Here is an 18,911-nt window from a genome sequence, read left to right as displayed (position 1 = left end):
AACCACCAGAATCTCCTTAAACAATATTAGTATATATTTAATATTTTATGCTTTAATTTTTATTTGCTCTCCCTTATGTCACGTATTTGGTTTCAACCATACCCATACAATTATTTTATTGATAATTATAATCCTATCTTGACTATATTATCTTGCATTTGTAAACTTAGAATTACCAATTTAAATACGCAAATTCAACATTCACTACTACAGAAATGATATACCACGTCACTTAATAGAAGACGTTTTTTTAAATAACCGTATTCTATTATATGTTTTTATACTACGACAAATAATAGAAGACGGTTATACGGTTTTCTAAATAACCGCCTTCTATTATATACTACGGCACATAATAGATGGTAATTTTAAAATAACCACCTTATATTATATACTACGTCACTTAATAGACGGCGGGTTTAAAATAACCGCCTTCTAATATATACTACGTCACTTAATGACCGACATATAAAGTATGTTTTATACGTTAAAACTATAGCTATAGACGGCGGTTTCAAGAAAGAACCGCTGTCTGTACATATGTTTTAACGTCCAAAATATATGTATAGACGGCGGTTCCACATGAAAACCGCCGTGTATACATGTAAATTAAAAGATTCTATGGCGTACATCTTAACATTAGACGGCAGTTAAAAACCGCCATATATATGAAGTATACACGGCGGTTCAAAAAACCGCCGTAGAAAGTCTTTATTTACAAAGGCGGTCACCTACACGGCACTTCAAGAGCCGTCGTGTATTTATAAAAATAACCGCCGTGGTAGGTGTTTTCTGTTGTAGTGATTCAATTATCTATGCATGAACAATTCTAATATAATCTTGCATTGATATACTTTAAAATACTTATTTAAGAAAAACATTGGGCATTATCCCAATCGCGCAATGCGTGTAAAAAACTAGTATATATATATACACACTATAACACTCCCCCAACTATAACACTCCCCCTCAAGTTGGAGCATAGATATTAATCATGCCCAACTTGTTACATAAATAACTAACTCTGGTGCCGTTAAGGGCTTTTGTTAATAGGTCCCCTAATTGTTCTCAGTCATCACAAATCCTGTAGATATTAAACCTGTTTGTATCTTTTCACGGATGAAGTGGCAGTCGATCTTTATGTGCTTGGTTCGTTCATGGAATATCGGGTTGGATGCAATATGAAGAGCAGCTTGATTATCACACCATAGTTTTGCAGGGATTGGAGCTTTGGAACCAGATTCATTCAGGAGGTTGTTTATCCACATCACTCCACATGCTGATTGTGCCATAGCTCTATATTCAGACTCTGCACTTGAACGAGAAACCACATTCTGCTTTTTGCTCTTCCACGAAACCAGATTACCTCCAAAGAAAACACAATAGCCAGTTGTTGATCTTTGATCTTCTTTTGATCATACCCAATCAGCATCAGTAAAACACTCAATTTGAGTGTGACCATGATTTTTATACAAAATTCCATGTCCATGGGCTCCTTTCAAGTAGCTCAAGATGTGCTCTACAGCTGCCTAATGATCAACAGTTGGAGATGCCATATACTGACTCACAACACTAACAGAGTATGCAATATCTGAACGAATCACTATCAAATAGTTCAGCTTTCCAACTGATCTCCTGTACCTCTCAGGATCTTTAAACAAATCCCCCTCCTTTGACAATTGTGTGTTCGGTATCATGGGAGTATTGCATGGTTTAGCACCCAGTTTTCATGTTTCAGAAAGTAAGTCAAGTACATATTTTCGTTGAGCAAGTAATATACCTGTTTTACTCCTTATAACTTCAATACCCAAGAAGTACTCTAGTGGCCCTAAATCTTTTGTTTGAAATTGACTATGAAGAAATGTCTTGAGAGATGAGATCCCTTCGGTGTCACTCCCTGTAATGACAATGTCATCCATGTAGACTACTAACCAAATAATGCATGTTTTAGACCACTTGTAAAACATGGAGTGATCTGATTTTCCTTTCACCATCCCAAAGCTCTCAATAGCTTGACTAAATTTCACAAACCAGGCACGAGGACTTTGTTTCAACCCATATAATGACCGACGAAGTCGGCATACTCTCCCTAACTCCCCCTAAGCAACAAACCCAGGAGGTTGCTCCATGTACACTTCTTCGTGAAGATTCCCATGCAAAAAAAGAAAAAAAAAACATTCTTGATATCAAGCTGATGTAGAGGCCAATCATGAATGGCAACCATCGAAATGAGTAACCTGACAGAAGTAAGCGTAGCCACAGGAGAAAAATTATCAAAATAATCAATTCCATAAGTTTGGACATATCCCTTAGCCACAAGACGAGCTTTCAATCGAGCAACAGACCCATCAGAATTTACTTTGACAGCGAACACCCATTTACAACCAATAGGCCTCTTATCAGCATGCAGGTTAACCAATTCCCAAGTACCATTACGATCCAGAACATTCATCTCTTCAATCATAGCATTTCGCCACCTAGGATGGGACAAAGCCTCTTTAACAGTTTTAGGAACAGAAATAGAATCAAGAGAAGCCATGAAAGAACAAGAAGCTGGTTAAACACGACCATATGACACAAAGGAAAACATAGGATAAGTACAACTGCGTTTATCTTTTCGGAGAGTAATCGGAAGGTTACTGTCCAAGACTGGATCTAACGACGAAGAGGTGGTTTCAGGAAATTGTGCAGGCACCGAGTCAAGGGGACTAACTGGAGGCGGATCTGGAACAGATGCATTCTGACGAGGTCTACAAGAATATACCTGTAAGACGGGGGGGGGGGGGGGGTAGGAAGGATAGGAACATAGAATGTGATCTTATACAACAAAACATCATTATCCTCCCCCTGACGGATAACATTTGGAGAGGAAGAGAGAAAAGGAATGTCCTCATGAAAAGTCACATCAATGGACACAAGGTATCTACCAAGCTTAGGAGAGTAACATATGTACCCCTTTTGCACACGAGAATAACCAAGAAAGACACACTTTAAAGACTTTGGATCTAACTTGGTGACAGTGGGATGAACATCCCGAACAAAATATACACAACCAAATATACGTGGGTCAATATGGAACAAAGACTTTGATGGATAGAGACAATAGGATGGTGTTTTCCCATTCAAGACTATAGAGGGCATGCGATTGATTAAGAAACAGGCTGTGGAAACAACATCAGGCCAAAATCGCTTAGGAACTCCTATCTGAAATAGCAAGGCCCTTGCAGCCTCGAGTAGATGCCTATTTTTACGCTTAGCCACCCCATTTTGGGAAGGTGTGTCGACACAAGAGAACTGGTGTAGCATACCCTTCTGAAGCATATAAGAGGCAAAGGGGAACGGAAAATATTCCTTAGTATTATCACTACGTAAGATTTTAACAGGCACTCCAAACTGGGTTTCAATTTTAGCACAAAACCCAAGAAACAAACCAAACAATTCAGAACGACTCTTCATCAAATATAACCACGTCATATGAGAAAAATCATCAACGAAAGTAACAAAATACTTGAACCCAAGTTTAGAGGTCATAGAACACGGTCCACATACATCAGAATGGACTAATTCAAATGGAGAAGTTGCACGTTTGTGGACTCTAGGACTCAAATACACGCGATGGTGCTTAGAAAACTCACATGACTCGCAAGGTAAAGAAGACAAACTCCGAAATTGAGGACACAATGTCTTTAACAACGGAAGGGAAGGATGACCCAAACAACAATGAGCATCAAACGGGGTGACAACACTAGAACAAGCCACAGACTCCAGCCTCATGGTGAAAAGAATGTAAAGTCTCCCATACATGTGTCCCTTACCAATCACCCTCTTTGTCGTAAGATCCTGAAACAAACAATGGTCTGGAAAGAATGTAACACACCAATTTAACGAACGAGTAAGTTGGCTAACCGAAATTAAATTATACGAGAAGTTAGGCAGACTCAAGACAGATGAAAAGAGGACCGAAGGGACAGGCAAAATGGTACCATACCCAAGTACACGGGAGGTAGATCCATCTGCTAAGGTGACAGGAGGACTATGTGTATGAGGAGAAAATGTGGAAAACAGACTAGAGTTACCTATCATATGATCTATGGCTTATGAGTCTATGATCCATTTGGAAGAGGACGAGAGAAGGGAATAAGTTGTGTTACCTGAGTTAGCAATAGCAGTGACCGAAGATGATGAATGTTTAAGAGAGGCTCGGTACCGAGAAAACTCAGCAAACTCATCAGCTGAGATTATGATCGACTTAGCAAACATATCAGATTGATATTCAGCCATACCCACACAAAAAAGCAGATCACAAAGCACAAAAAATAGGAATCGGAAGGTGTACGATACAACCAGGCTGTTAACCGGCGAAGTTGACCGGCGTTGACTGGCCGTTGACCGGCGACCGACGGCGGATCTGAAAACAAACAACACTGCCAGAAGTGTCTCCTCAAGACGAGTCCAATGGTGGCAACAGCATCTCGATCGAAGATCGGAGGAGGAGATCTGCCTGGAAAAAGAGGCGGTTCTCCGACGACGGTGACGACGCGTGCGGCGACAGATGACGACCAGACTTCAGCCCCAAGCTCGCGACGAGGTTCCGATTAGGCCTATGGACTTGGTTTGGGAGAAAAACCACAAGGCAGGTGCCGAAACGAGATGAACAATCGTGGCGGTGGTAGCTCTCTGTTGGCAGTGGCGGCGGCGAAAAAAAGGGTTAGAAATTTTAGGGTTTAGGCTCTGATACCATGTTATGAAATAGAATAATGTATTATTTCATATACATCTACAGAAGAGAATACACAACACAACCATATATATATATATATATATATATATATATATATATATATATATATATATATATATATATATATATATATATATATATATATATACAAGCTAGAAGACACCAAACAAGGAAACAAATTTCCAAAAGACTAGACTGCCTAATATATATATATATATATATATATATATATATATACTATAACAGGTTATTAAGCGTTCATGAATGTGTTTGTAAACATTAACGAACATGTTCGTTAACGTTAATGAACACGTTCGTGAACATTAACAAACACTAATGAACGCTTAACAAACGAACACGAATATGATTTTAAAAAACCTTAACAAACGAACATGAACACTTCAAAAATCTTAACAAACGAACACGATCAACCTCCATTCGTTCATGTTCGGTTCGTTAACAGTCCTACCCTTTAGTAGATGTTCGTCTCTGATTTGTACAATACTAAAATATGTTTGGACTCTTTTGACTCTTGTGCAATGCCAATGAACATGTTAAATTATTCTGTGGACCTGGGTCCAAAGGTACACAATTTACCTTTTAAAAATTCACAATTTGTGATAACCCTGTATTGTGTATTCACAAATTTCCAAAACTTAAAACACAATTTATATTCTAGAAGTTCACAATTCCAATACTAAAAATACACAATTTAGAAATATGGTCAACCTTACAAGGTGAACCCTGGTCAATGTATAACAACTCAATGAGCATTGCCTATTCAAGTCCTTTGGGTAAAGATTGGTGCATGGGAGAGGATTATTTTTTTTTTAAAATTTATTATTTAGTTGGGTAAGCGTTATAACTTTTTAAACTAACGAGAGACGTTTGGTTGGTAGAATACATTAGAATGGAATGCCATTCTGTGTAATATATCTATTTCGTTGTTTTGTTTAATTTTTACGGCAACGAATGGAATTATACAAAATGGGCAACTCTCTTAGCAATCAAAATAGTCATTCTCAAAACTCCCCTCAGTCTGGGACTCTTCATCGTCGACTGCCCTCATTGTTCTCTACCGACACCCTTCACTACTCACTGCTGACCCCTCCCCCCACTCTACCTCAACTTTCTGCTTAGTATCCAAACACTTTTTTACCCTCGCAGACTCCTGATTATTTTGTTCTACCGACTCCTCGCTGACGCTCGCCTCTGTCCCGTCCAATCGGGGTATATATCCCATCAATTATATTATTATTAGAAAAAATTATGATATTGATTTTAAAAATTATGCTTTTAGTAAGGTCTCGTTTATTTACAAGAACAAGACCACAAAAATGACCCTGACAGACCCATCTCAAACCAGCAGTTGCCTAATGGCAAAAACAATTTGCCAGAAGAAAATTTTAGAATTACTACCATATAAATACCATAATGCTATGAAAGGAAATTTTAAAAAAGTAACTTCCATTGGATATATATATATATATATATATATATATATATATATATATATATATATATATATATATATGAATATATATATATATATATGAGGTTATCCTTCAAAGCTGGTGGATTTTCTCATTGAAGACTCCGAGTAAGTTCAAAAATTTGTAATTCTTGAATGAATACATTTACTAACATTATAAATTTTTATAATATGATAATATACATTATTTTTGGAACAATAGGATTAAATGCACACTATGGGATTCACATGTGGATGATGTCCTGCCCTATTTTACTGAAACTCTTGATGGCTCTATAATTATTCTGTTGCAAATGTGTAGAACAAAGCACTTAGACAGTAAGTTTCACCTTACTTTTACAATTATTTTATACACACTGCCTATCTAACATAAACATCTAACAACTTATCTCTTAATCTCAGCTGAAGTCAGAATATCAAGTTCATATAATGCAACCAAGGTTTGGATAAATCATGATTGTAAAGAGTTTAAAGTATTCAAGGCTAGGTAAATTTTTCTTTTTCATCAATGGCTAATTTTTTAAATTAACTATCTAACCATTGAATTTTTTTTCCAGTTTGAAGGATAATCAGATTCCTATTAGGAGCATGACCAATGTTTCAACATTTTCATACCCTAACAGTGAGGAATATTCTAGCAAGAAACCTATGATTGTTAGCACCATAGTTGAACTTTATAACGTGGCTGAGGTAATACTCATTAAAATCTCTTAGTTGTATCCAAATAATATTATTAGCTTCCTTTTTTTTTTATCATCCAAATCTCTGTTCTATTTTACTAAAATACAACAGGAAGGCTATTACCATGTTCCTGCAAAAATCACTGCATTGGAGAGTGCCAGACAATGATACTACTATTCTTGCAAGTCAGCATGCTGTTTTAGAAATCTTGAGCAGAAAAAGGCCTCACCGTGGTGTGACACATGCAAAATTAGTTGGCAACTAGGAATTCCAAGATACAGGTTGGGTGTTAGAGTTTCCGACAAGTATGGGGATGCACCTTTTCTGCTCTGCGATAACGAATGTGCTGAGTTATTAGGATTGAGTGTTTATGATCTCAGAAACAATTAAATACTTGGAGGTATACATTTCTTTTATCTACTTATATATTGTATTCTAGGCTTTAATAGTTCACACATTACAAATTTTGAAAAATTTAACTTTGATTATAATTTGTAGGATCCTGCTCAGATTCCAACAGAATTTGAGTCTCTTAGGAACAAAGCTATGGTTTTCAAAGTCTCAGTGAAGTATGATCACATTAAAAATCCTTTCTTAGCTATTCCTGTATTGAACATAACTCAGGATGAAGATTTGGTGGCAACACACTCTACCCTTACAAATGAGACGGATGAGCTATCAAAACTAATTGCTCAAGAAGAAGAAGATGATGACCCTAACGTACGTAACTGAACTATTATAAAATGTGTTTTCGGTTTGGTTTTATTGTTTTTAAAAATCAACTTTTTTTTTTAAAATCAAGATTATGAATCTGGAGATAGTTCTGATGAAGCCAGTAGTCCTGTTGTTCAGCAAATTCAAAAACCTATAAAGGCAGATACTGATGAACAGATATCTCCAGATTCAACCAAGAGAAATCTGATGGACCAATTCACATCTACTCAGGATGCAAAAAGATCTAAACCTATTATTATCAAGGCGGAGAAAAATTGAACAAAAATGATTATGTTGTTCTAATGTGGTTTACTAAGGGTTATTCTTTAAGCTCAGTTTTTGTGACATTTTGCAACTTTGATGGCTTATTGGGAGCGTTATGTTGTGCATCCGTGTGCACCATGCATGGTGCACACGGATGCAAAAACGAAGTCGTTTTGACGTCGACTTAAAAAAATCTATAACTTCATAACTATACATCCAGAATTGCATAACTACACATTCATAACTTCATAACTATACATGCAGAATTGCATAACTATACTATTAGGAATAAAGTGTAATGGTTTTGATATGCCAAATTTGTATTTGTAGATCCCCCAATTTTGTTTATAGGTCTAGTAGAGTCTTAGACCATGATCGAGAAATTATTTAAACTGGAAAAGAGAAAGACAGAGGAAGATGCATGAAAATAGAAGAAGAAGATATAAAGCCTAAAATCAAGAATTTGTCTGGAGAAAATGACAAATTGAAGAAAAAGATGAATGATACAATAATTCACATCAATGCTACTCAAAGAAGATATCACAGAAGAATTTTCGTGAAGAAAATTAATATTGGAAGAATGCATGAAATTGACTTGGAGATCAAGCATCTATGGAAAGAAAGGAGTACATCAAATGTGATTGGAGATTTAATCAAAAGCTGTACGGATGAAGTGGATGATGCTTGATATGTTATGTGAAATGGCTCAAGTTTGAAACTCACCATCAACAATTTTACAAGGTAAAATTTGAGAAGCCAAATTAAATTAATCTGATACAATTGCACTTGGGAGCCAATTCAAAGGGATTGGGAGCCGATTTCGAAGGAATTGAAATTGGGAGCTAGTTCGAAGCAATTGAAATTGGGAGCTAGTTCGAAGCAATTGAAATTGGGAGCCAGGGAGCCAGTTTCAGAATTTCACTTGGGTGGTAATTGAGATGAAATTGGGAGCCAGGGAGCCAGTTTCAGAATTTCACTTGGGTGGTAATTGAGATACAATTGCACTTGGGAGCCAATTTAAAATTGAAATTGGGAGCACTTGGGAGCCAATTCAAAATTGAAATTGGGAGCCAGGGAGCCAGAATTTCACTTGGGTGGTAATTGAGATACAATTGCACTTGGGAGCCAGAGCCAGTTTCAGAATTTCACTTGGGTGGTAATTGAGATACAATTGGGAGTCGATTTCATAGCAATTGAAATTGGGAGCTAGTTCGAAGCAATTGAAATTGGGAGCCAGTTTCAGAGAAATTGAAATCAATTGAAATTGGGAGCCAGTTTCAACCGATTCAAAGAAATTGAAATCAATTGAAATTGGGAGCCAGTTTCAACCGATTCAAAGAAGACATGGAGCCAATTGAGGTTGTAGTATGGGATGCAATTTCAAGTTGGGAACCGATTCAAAGAAGACATGGAGATCAAATTGAATTGAATGAAATTCAATCCCAGGAGAAGTCTGGGAGCCAAGCCAATTTCGAAGTCAAAGGGAGCAGAATTGAATTGAATGAAATTCAATACCAGGAGAAGTCTGGGAGCCAATTGCACCAGGAGCAGTTTGGGAGCCAATTGCAAGTCAAAGTCAATTGGGAGCCAATTACAATGGAGAAATTCAAATTGGGTGCCAATTACAAGCCAATTGAAATTGGGTGTCAATTACAAAGGAGAAATTCAAATTGGGTGGAAGTTCAAAGCCAGTTTGAAGTCTGAGAACACCCAAACGTGAGAATGAAGAAGATGAAGATGAACTTACAGGGATTAAATCAATGAATATTTTTGAATCCCAAAGATACATGGACCACTTCAGAGCTGATCAGAGAAGCCGTTCTACACCAAAACTGAGACCCAGATATTCTCACTCAAACGTTAAACCAGAGGAATATCAGATGGAGTTTGGAAGCTCATTTAGATGGAGATGAAGATCCATCAAACGGCTAGCTTATCCTTTCTGACATCTTTGCAGAAGATAAGATAAGATCTCTAACAAAAAGATACAAGATTTCAAAAATGAAAGCGTCTCTTTCCAACGGACAGATTCTCATTACCAGCTATAAAATGATGAAGATATGAAGACTTGAAGATAGGGGAACTCACGAACAAGAGAGCAGAAAATTGGAAACTCATCAAGGAGATCTAATAGAGCAATTAAGCTTGAAAGAGCATAGAGCAAAAATCTCATTTGGTACAGAGCATACCAAAAATCTTCAAGTGAGAAGTGAGAAAAGAAAAAGAATTCAGAGAACTTCAAAAGAGAAATATTCTGAGAGTTCTTAAACAGAGCAAAGCAGAGCAAAAATATCCAGTACTTTACTTGATATATTCAAAGAGAGAAAACACTCAGAGCTATCAAGAGAAATCATTCCAGAGTGTTAATCTTCATCAAAGAGACCTGCGCATCATTGAAGATCATCTACAGAGTCTCAGAAGTTGGAAGCAAGACAACACTTGTTTTGGAGCAAAACAAGAGAAGGGAGGAAAGTAGCACGGAGCTGTGAAATCCTGGATTGTCACACGGAGCTGTGAGATCCAAAGCAGCAGTGTCGGAGGCACTGGGCGTGATTGGTGTGGGCTTGGTGATCAAAGCACCATATCACGGGATACTTTTCTACCGGAGTGTGGACGACGGGGGGAAAGTAACGCGGAGTCGTGAAATCCTGGGATAGTAGCGCGGCGACGTGAAACCCAAAGCAGCAGTGTGGTGTCACTGGGCGTGATTAGTGCGGGCTTTGTGATCAAAGCACTAGATCACGGAAATTCATTGTATCTTGGAACCAAGAAGTGGTAGATATAGTGAATTGCTCTTGGAGATAAGAGCAAGTGGAGTAGGAGGATTACACCACCTCGCGAACCACTATAATTGTCTTGTGTTCTTTACTGCTTTCTTTACTTACCGTTCTTTACATATTCGCTCTACACGAGATATACTGCTCACACAATCTCACACACACTTTATGTATATTTATTTCCGCTGTGCACCATACTCTAACAATCTAGTTAAGAGTTTTGGTTTATCTCTGGCTTAGCAATTGTTGTGCTGTGCGAAAAAGTCTGAAAGTCTATTCACCCCCCCCTCTAGACTTTCACCTTACCTCTTTTGGGACCAACAATTGGTATCAGAGCAGGCTGTCTATTTAGGCCAAATTGCTATCTAAGCACGTGCCTAACTGGGTCAACCGTTTCTGACTACCAGACAGATCCATTCTACAAAGTGTGTGAATTGGATTAATCTTTCATATCTCTCGTGATGATGATGAAGAAAGATTTAGCTCAAAATCTATTATTCTCTCTTGATAAATTTGATGATTGGAAAGTTCGTATGCAGGTACACTTATCGGCTTTACACGATGAAATGTGGGAAGTTATTTCCACTAGCCCTATAGAAATATTAAAAATCAATACGGCGTTTGTTATATCCCCGGATGCTCCACAGTACGTACAAAAGCCAAAATCGGAATGGACATCGGACGATAGAACGCGGAATAATCTTGACAATATTGCCAAGGATATTCTATTCAAAGCCGTTGATGATACAATATTTCCGAAGATCCGAAAGTGTGCCACTGCCAAAGAAATATGGGATACTCTCATCAAGATTGGCGAAGGAGATGAACAAGAAAAATACAATAAGCTCACAATCGCCATGAAGAAGTTTGAAGATTTCAAAATGCTCTCAAATGAAAGTGTTGCAGACATGGAAGCTCGAATGATCAAAGTTCTTGGAGAGATTAGTGATCTTGGCAAAAATATTAGCCAAAAAGAAATTAATCTCAAAATCCTACGAGGCTTACCATCTGCATGGGATATGAAGGTTACGGCTATGCGCGATCACCGAGATCTAAGAATGTTGTCAACAGACAAATTATTTAGTGATCTAAAAGCATATGAGTTCGAAATGAAGGCCAAAGATGATGATGTTCATGAAGCTCGAAATGCTGCTCTAATGGCCGAACAACCGTCAACCTCCAGGTCAGTAGAAAATAATGTTGAATTTATGACTGACGAACAATTTGCTCTTTTTTTCAAAAAGTTTAGAAGGTTTATGCGAAAAGGAAACAACAAAAATTCTGCTCGTGGAAAATTCATCTCTCGCATAACACAAGAAGAAAAAGTCGAAGAAAATAAGGATTTGTGCTACAATTGCTGCAAACCCGGACATTTTAAAATAAATTGTCCGTATCCGATCGTTAGCAAGTATCAAGGCAAAAATGTTGAATCTACGCCGAACAAATCCGAAAGCAAAAGGTTCAAGCGCGACAAAAGAAAAGCTCTCGTTAGCAACGAACCAAACGAAAATGATGATTCGGAGGATTCATCATCAAGCGATGAAAGTTCATGTTCGGATGATGATACGGCGCTAATATGCAAGTCAATTGAGTTGAGTACAAGTGAAGATTGTCTTATGGCTCTTGAAGCAGAGGAAGAAGAGGTAACATCTAATTCTTTCAATTCTGTTAATTCTTCTTTTTCTCGTGAATCTATTGACAATCTAATGCGAGAATGTCAAGAGATTGTGCTCACTCATCCTCAACTCAAGGAGAGCAATAATATTCTAATTCTTGAAAAAGAAGAAATGAATAAAAAATTGCAAGATGCTTTACTTGAAGTGAGTAAATTGAAGAATGAAAATATTCATCTTCAAGAAGAGTGTAAAGCAAGAGAGGTTAGAGAACATAATCTTAGAGCTACTATTGCTACGTTCACCAATTCGTCTAAAATTATAGATAAAATGGTGAGCATGCAAAATCCATCAGGAGATAGAACCGGAATTGGTTATGACTCCACATGTTCTCAAACCCCTCAAAATCTGACTAATTCTACTACTACTTTAAATAATAAAGTTCAAGTGGTAAAATTTGTTAAAAGTCAGAATAGCTCAATGAGACAAGGACTTGGCTATCAAACAAAAGCAAAATTGAATGTTGAAAGGCCGAAACAATTTAATTATACGGCAAAGCAACAAAAATTCTACAAGCAAAGATATGCCAAAGAGTCAAGTGCAAAAAGATTTCATAGAAAAGAGGGAAACTTTTCTAGAAATAAAGTTGGGAAATTTCATCCCACTCAAAAAGATTGGTTGTGCAATAGATGTAATATTTTTTATAGACCAAAGCAACCATTCTCTTCCCAGGTGCCAAAATATAAAAGTAATTTTCAAAACCCGGCGCCAAAAATATTTTCTAAAGTGAGTTATGATTATTGTGTCTCTAATGGTTACAAATTGCCTCATCTTATTTCAATAAGATCAAGGTGGGTTTGGTTACCAAAAATCACTAACAGTAAAGGACCCAAGCAAGTATGGGTACCTAAAGTTAATTAATCTTTTTTGCAGGATGTTTGGTACATCGATAGTGGTTGCTCACGCCACATGACTAGAAATAAATCATATCTAGAGAATTTCAAAGAAAGCGATGGACCAAAAGTTATATTCGGAGGAAATCAAAATTATGGAATTACAAAAGGAGTTGGCACGATCAAGAAAAATGGCTTGAAGATTGAAGATGTGTCTTTCGTTGAAGGCTTAAAATTTAATTTGTTGAGCACTAGTCAATTTTTTGATAAAGGCTATCTTGTAGAATTTTCTAAAGATAATTGCCTAATCAAAAATGAGCTCACAAATGAGATTGTTCTTTCTGGAAAAAGACGAAAGAATATGTATGTTGTTGATTGGAGCACTAGCAAAGAATCAGTGTGCTTAATGACCAGAAATTCAAATGAAGCTAATTGGGAATGACACAGAAAGCTCAACCACTTAAACTTCAAGACCATCAATCAGCTTGCAAAGAAAAATCTAGTAGAAGGCTTGCCAGATATTATCTTCAAGAAGGACCAAGTGTGTGATGCATGCCAACGCGGAAAGCAAATCAAATCATCATTCAAATCAAAGACACACGAGTTAACGTCAAGACCGCTAAGCTTACTACATATGGACTTATTTGGACCGGTTGATCCAATAAGTGTAAGTGGTAAGAAATATACTCTCGTTGTTGTTGATGATTTTTCCAGGTACACTTGGACCGTGTTTCTCAAGAAGAAAAATGAAGTTGAGCAAGTTCTACCGAAGCTGTTGAAGCAACTACAAAATGAGAAAGAATTGCAAATATCAAAAATATGAACGGATCGCGGAACCGAGTTCGTGAATGGAGTTATACAAGCTTTTTGCAATTCACATGAAATTTCTCATCAAATATCTGCCGCAAGAACACCGCAACAAAACGGTGTTGCCAAAAGAAGAAACCGGACGCTCAAAGAAGCTGCACGAGTGATGATTAGTGCTGCCGGTCTCCCGAAACGATATTGGGCGGAAGCTATCAACACTGCTTGTTATACGCAAAATCGAAGCATGATCCATAAGCAGTACAAGAAGACTCCATATGAGTTATATAAAGGGAGAAAACCAAATATTGGTTATTTTCATATTTTTGGATGCAAATGTTTAAGATGATGTTTTGCAGGGAATGGATGAGTTGGAAATTAATTCTCTAGAAAATCCCATCCCTCATCTAGAAGAAGTTGGAAATTCTTTTAATAATAATTTTGGGAGTGATGCCTCACGTGAGAATGAGGATGCAGTACAAGTTGGTGATCCAATTAGTGATCAAGTTACTGGTGAAGTTGGTGGTCAATTACAAAATGAATTAAATGTAGAAATTCGAACCAACTCTCCCAGTACACAACAAATGGATCCATTCAGTACCATGCACCCATTTGAACCAGATTTAAGATGGCTCAAAAATCACCCTCCAGAATTAATTATTGGGAATATTCATGAAGGCGTGAAAACAAGATCATCTACCATAGAAGCATTGTTCACGTGTTATCTATCTCAGATTGAACCAAAAGAAATTGACAAAGCTCTCAATGATCCGGATTGGATAAATGCTATTCAAGAGGAGCTCGATCAATTCAAAAGAAATGATGTTTGGGAACTTGTTCCAAGACCGGCGAACCACAATGTTGTAGGAACCAAATGGGTCTTCCGGAACAAAGGAAACGAAGAAGGCGTGATTGTTAGGAATAAAGCAAGGCTCGTTGCAAAAGGATACTCTCAAGAAGAAGGAATAGATTTTGATGAAACTTTTGCACCGGTGGCCCGACTTGAAGCAATCAGAATTTTCCTAGCCTACGCCGCACACAAAGATTTCACCATTGATCAAATGGACGTGAAAAGCGCATTCTTGAATGGTCTACTCGAAGTAGAAGTTTATGTCGAACAACCCCCAGGTTTTGAGGTAAAAGGCGAAGGTGATAAAGTCTACAAACTTAAAAAGGCATTGTATGGGTTGAAACAAGCACCTAGAGCTTGGTATGATACTTTGTCAATGTTTTTGATAAGCTGTGGATTCACTAAAGGCCTTGTTGACAAAACTCTATTTAGAATTCAAGATGGTGATCATATTTTATTAGTGCAAATATATGTTGATGATATTATTTTTGGAAGCACTAACAATTCTTTGTGTGAGAAATTTTCGAAGCTTATGCAGAATAAATTCGAAATGAGCATGATGGGTGAATTGAATTACTTCTTGGGCTTACAAGTCAAACAACTGAAAGAAGGAGTATTCATCAATCAAGCAAAGTACACCCGCGACTTGATAAAGAAGTTTGGCCTTGATGGAAAATCATCGATCAAAATTCCAATGAGCACATCAATAAGGCTAGACAAAGATGAAGATGGAAAGGATGTCGATCAAACAAAATATAGAGGAATGATTGGTTCACTTCTATATCTTACTGCAAGTAGGCTGGACATTTCTTATGCTGTGGGCGTGTGTGCAAGATTCCAAGCAAATCCAAAAGAAAGCCACCTCACCGCAACAAAGAAGATCATACGGGTTTTACTCTTAACGAGTTTTTCAGATGCGGATTTTGCAGGTTGCAAAATAGACAGAAAAAGCACTTCCGGGACATGCCAGTTCTTGGGGGGAAGGCTTGTTTCTTGGTTCAGCAAAAAGCAAAATTCCATCGCAACTAGTACCGCCGAGGCCGAATATATTGCTGCAGGAAGCTGTTGTGCGCAAATTTTATGGATGAAGCAACAATTGAAGGATTACGGAGTTAATTGTGATGACGTTAGTATTTATTGTGATAATACTAGTGCAATCGCTATCACTCACAATCCGGTGCTTCACTCAAGAACCAAACATATCGACATTCGACATCATTTTATAAGGGATCACGTTGAAAAGAAAAATCTGAAGATCGAATATATCCCTACGGAAAACCAAGTTGCTGATATTCTCACGAAGCCTTTATGCGAAACGAGATTTTCTACCTTAAGGCACGAGTTGGGAATGATCGAAATGAGCTAAGTATCACTGGACTTAATCTCTCTATTTAAATTGATACTTGTGCTCAAACTAAATTGTTTTATATGAATAAATTGTTTTATGTGTTTATATGTATGTTTTTACTCGAAATTTTTATGTGATAAAATTGCAATATGTGTTAGGATCTTATTTGTGTATTTGCATGTGTTATTTAACGTGAGATCATATGCCATGCAAATTAATTTGATAAAATGTGTAATTCGTGATTTATTTGATAAGTTGTTTAAAATTGCATGTTTTAATGTGCTAAATAAGTTTTTGAGTATGTGTTCATGTTTCTGTAAATTAACTAACTTGTTTGCATGAACAATTTGCTCTAAAAATGATTTACCGTGTTTGTTTAATAATGTATATGTGTTATGTGCAAAATGTGATTTAAAGTGTTATTTGTATATGTGTTTCGTATATATGCAGTATATGTGATATAATTTGCCATAAAATGTTTTGGAAATCTAGAAGTTGTTAGTTTCTAAAATTTTTTTTGGAATCTGATTAATGTGCTTTTTATATAAAGTTGTTTCTAATTATAATTTAGGAATATGTGTGTTAATTTTGTTAGTTTCCAAAATGTGTTTAATTTTTGATTGGAAATTACAGTGTATGAGTTTAATATAATTGGTATGTGTGATTAATTATTTGTGGAGTAATTTTTGCTACTAACGAGATGTTTGAGTGTTATTATGTTTGTGGTACACGAATTTGAGAAGGAAATCAGGAGATAAAGGAGGATAATCAGAGTTTAATTGGGCATCAAACCTCCACCCATAAACTCCTACCCTTTCTAAACCTCCCCCCATAATCCTTTCCTAAATCAAATCTTTCCAAACAAGATTTACCCCCTCTCTCAATCGACACCCCCATCTCGCCTGTCAGAAATCTACTCTCTTAATCGATCCCCACAAACAAATCTCAAGGAGATCAGAACCCAAATCCTTCCTAAGTGTCTCTTCAAATCTCCACCCTCTACACCTTACGTGCATTGGGTATTTCTAAAGAGGTGTGAGCATTAAATGCTATTGTCTGCTCATGATGATATTTTCTCTTTCCTCGTAACACTATCTATCAGATGACTCATCTACCCTAAACTCACCCAATCGACACACCTCAACAAAAGGGTACAATTGAGAAGTCTCATATCTCTCTCTTAAATCCGAAAAACCCATTCGAGTCATCCTCCTCATATAAACCTCTCTCTTATATCTCAAAAAACTCTTTCAAGACCTTCAAAATATCAGAAAACTCTCTCTCAAATTATCTCTCTTCGATCAATCGATCTGATCATCATGGCCCAATCTGGAAGAAAGCAAATTGATCCTATTTTTGCCCTCTCGCAACAAGTGACGAATGGGATGGTACTCAATCCTGAGTTTTTCAGACTAGGTTCTACCAACAAGGACACGGCCGAGAAAATTCTTCAAGCTTTAAAAATATGGACTGTTTGATTTCTTCACCTACAACTACTTTGGAACCTTTGAAGAAGATGTAGCCAAATTTTATCTACATGCAGTCGTTGAAAAGGACTCGATTAAATCTAAAGTTGGAGGATCAGAAGTTTCGATCACTGAAGATGACATACACAAGTGCTTCAACTTTCCTGAATCTCAGATAATGCCAGAATCCCACAGCTATGTTGTTCAAAATTTTTGGAATGAGATTCGTGGTCCTACGAGTCCAATTTTCTCTGACGTATCCGCTCATAAGAATGTATTGAAGTTTGAATACGAGATGTTGGTGGACATGATTTACAAAATTCTTGAACACAAACTGGGAAGTACTGAAGATTTGACCGCATCAACAGTGTGCCTGATGGACGGAATCATGAAAGGAATAAAATTCAAATGGGCAAGATTTATCTACAGGAAGATGGTTATTTTTGTTCATGCTGCCAAACCAATGAAGAAACCTGCTGTAGTGGACAGATTCTATCAAAATGTTGGATATGGTCTCATCATTGGAGAACTGCTAAGGAAGAAGACAATTCCAATGAGAAAACACAAAAATATTGGAATTTACAGAGTTCTCTTCAGAAAATTCAGTCCTAATTTTGGAAAAAGGTCAAGCCAGAGAAGAGGACAAGAAGGTGGGAGTTCCACAAGTTCAAAAACACCTCAGAGTTCTAGACCGAGAAACAGCAAAGCAATCTCAACCTCAAGTAATCAAATGGGATCATGCAATCGATCAGGAAGAGATCAAGAAGCCATCAGTACGGCTATGGCAGTTGTTCTGATCAAATATGCCGAACCAAACTTGTTGGCCGAAGGAGTTGACGATACTACAAGAATGGAATTTGCAGGAGTTGATGTGCAAATTTTGAATGATCTACAAAGAAGGCTCTCGAGTCAATCTGCAGCCGAAGGAAGTGCATGACCTATAGTTTTTGACTCAGCTCTTATTCAAGATGATCCGGAGCTGTTGAAAGAATTGATAATGGTGCAAACTTGGAGAGAATGGAAACTTGAAAGATATCATTCTTTCATGTCAAAAACCACCCCAGATTTAATACGGAGTGAAGATTTTTCCTTGGAATGGTGCGGAACGAGCGTGATGCTAGATGCACTCAACATGGATTTAAATCAAGTTTATCACATGAAGCTACACGAGAAGGCAGCCAGACAAAAAGGAAAAGCACCAATAAAGGGAGGCAGTACGGCTCAAGACCGTTTAGCAGAACAAGAACGACAGAATGAAATTTCACTTC

General features: G+C 37.2%; 1 long non-coding RNA gene across 1 annotated transcript; it reads left to right on the top strand.

Moving 5' to 3' along the window:
- Positions 1–4,567: 4,567 nt before the first annotated feature.
- Positions 4,568–18,889, top strand: LOC109157657. The gene is made up of 3 exons (XR_002050265.1): positions 4,568–4,637; positions 13,385–13,388; positions 18,879–18,889. It is a non-coding gene; the product is annotated as an uncharacterized LOC109157657 (long non-coding RNA).
- The last annotated feature ends 22 nt before the right edge of the window (positions 18,890–18,911 follow it).

The sequence above is a fragment of the Ipomoea nil genome, unplaced genomic scaffold (assembly GCF_001879475.1).
Source record: "Ipomoea nil cultivar Tokyo-kokei standard unplaced genomic scaffold, Asagao_1.1 scaffold2791, whole genome shotgun sequence".
Lineage (NCBI taxonomy): Eukaryota > Viridiplantae > Streptophyta > Magnoliopsida > Solanales > Convolvulaceae > Ipomoea > Ipomoea nil.
The sequence above is the reverse complement of the archived record's forward strand: the minus strand, read 5'-3'. Positions and strand labels throughout refer to the sequence as shown.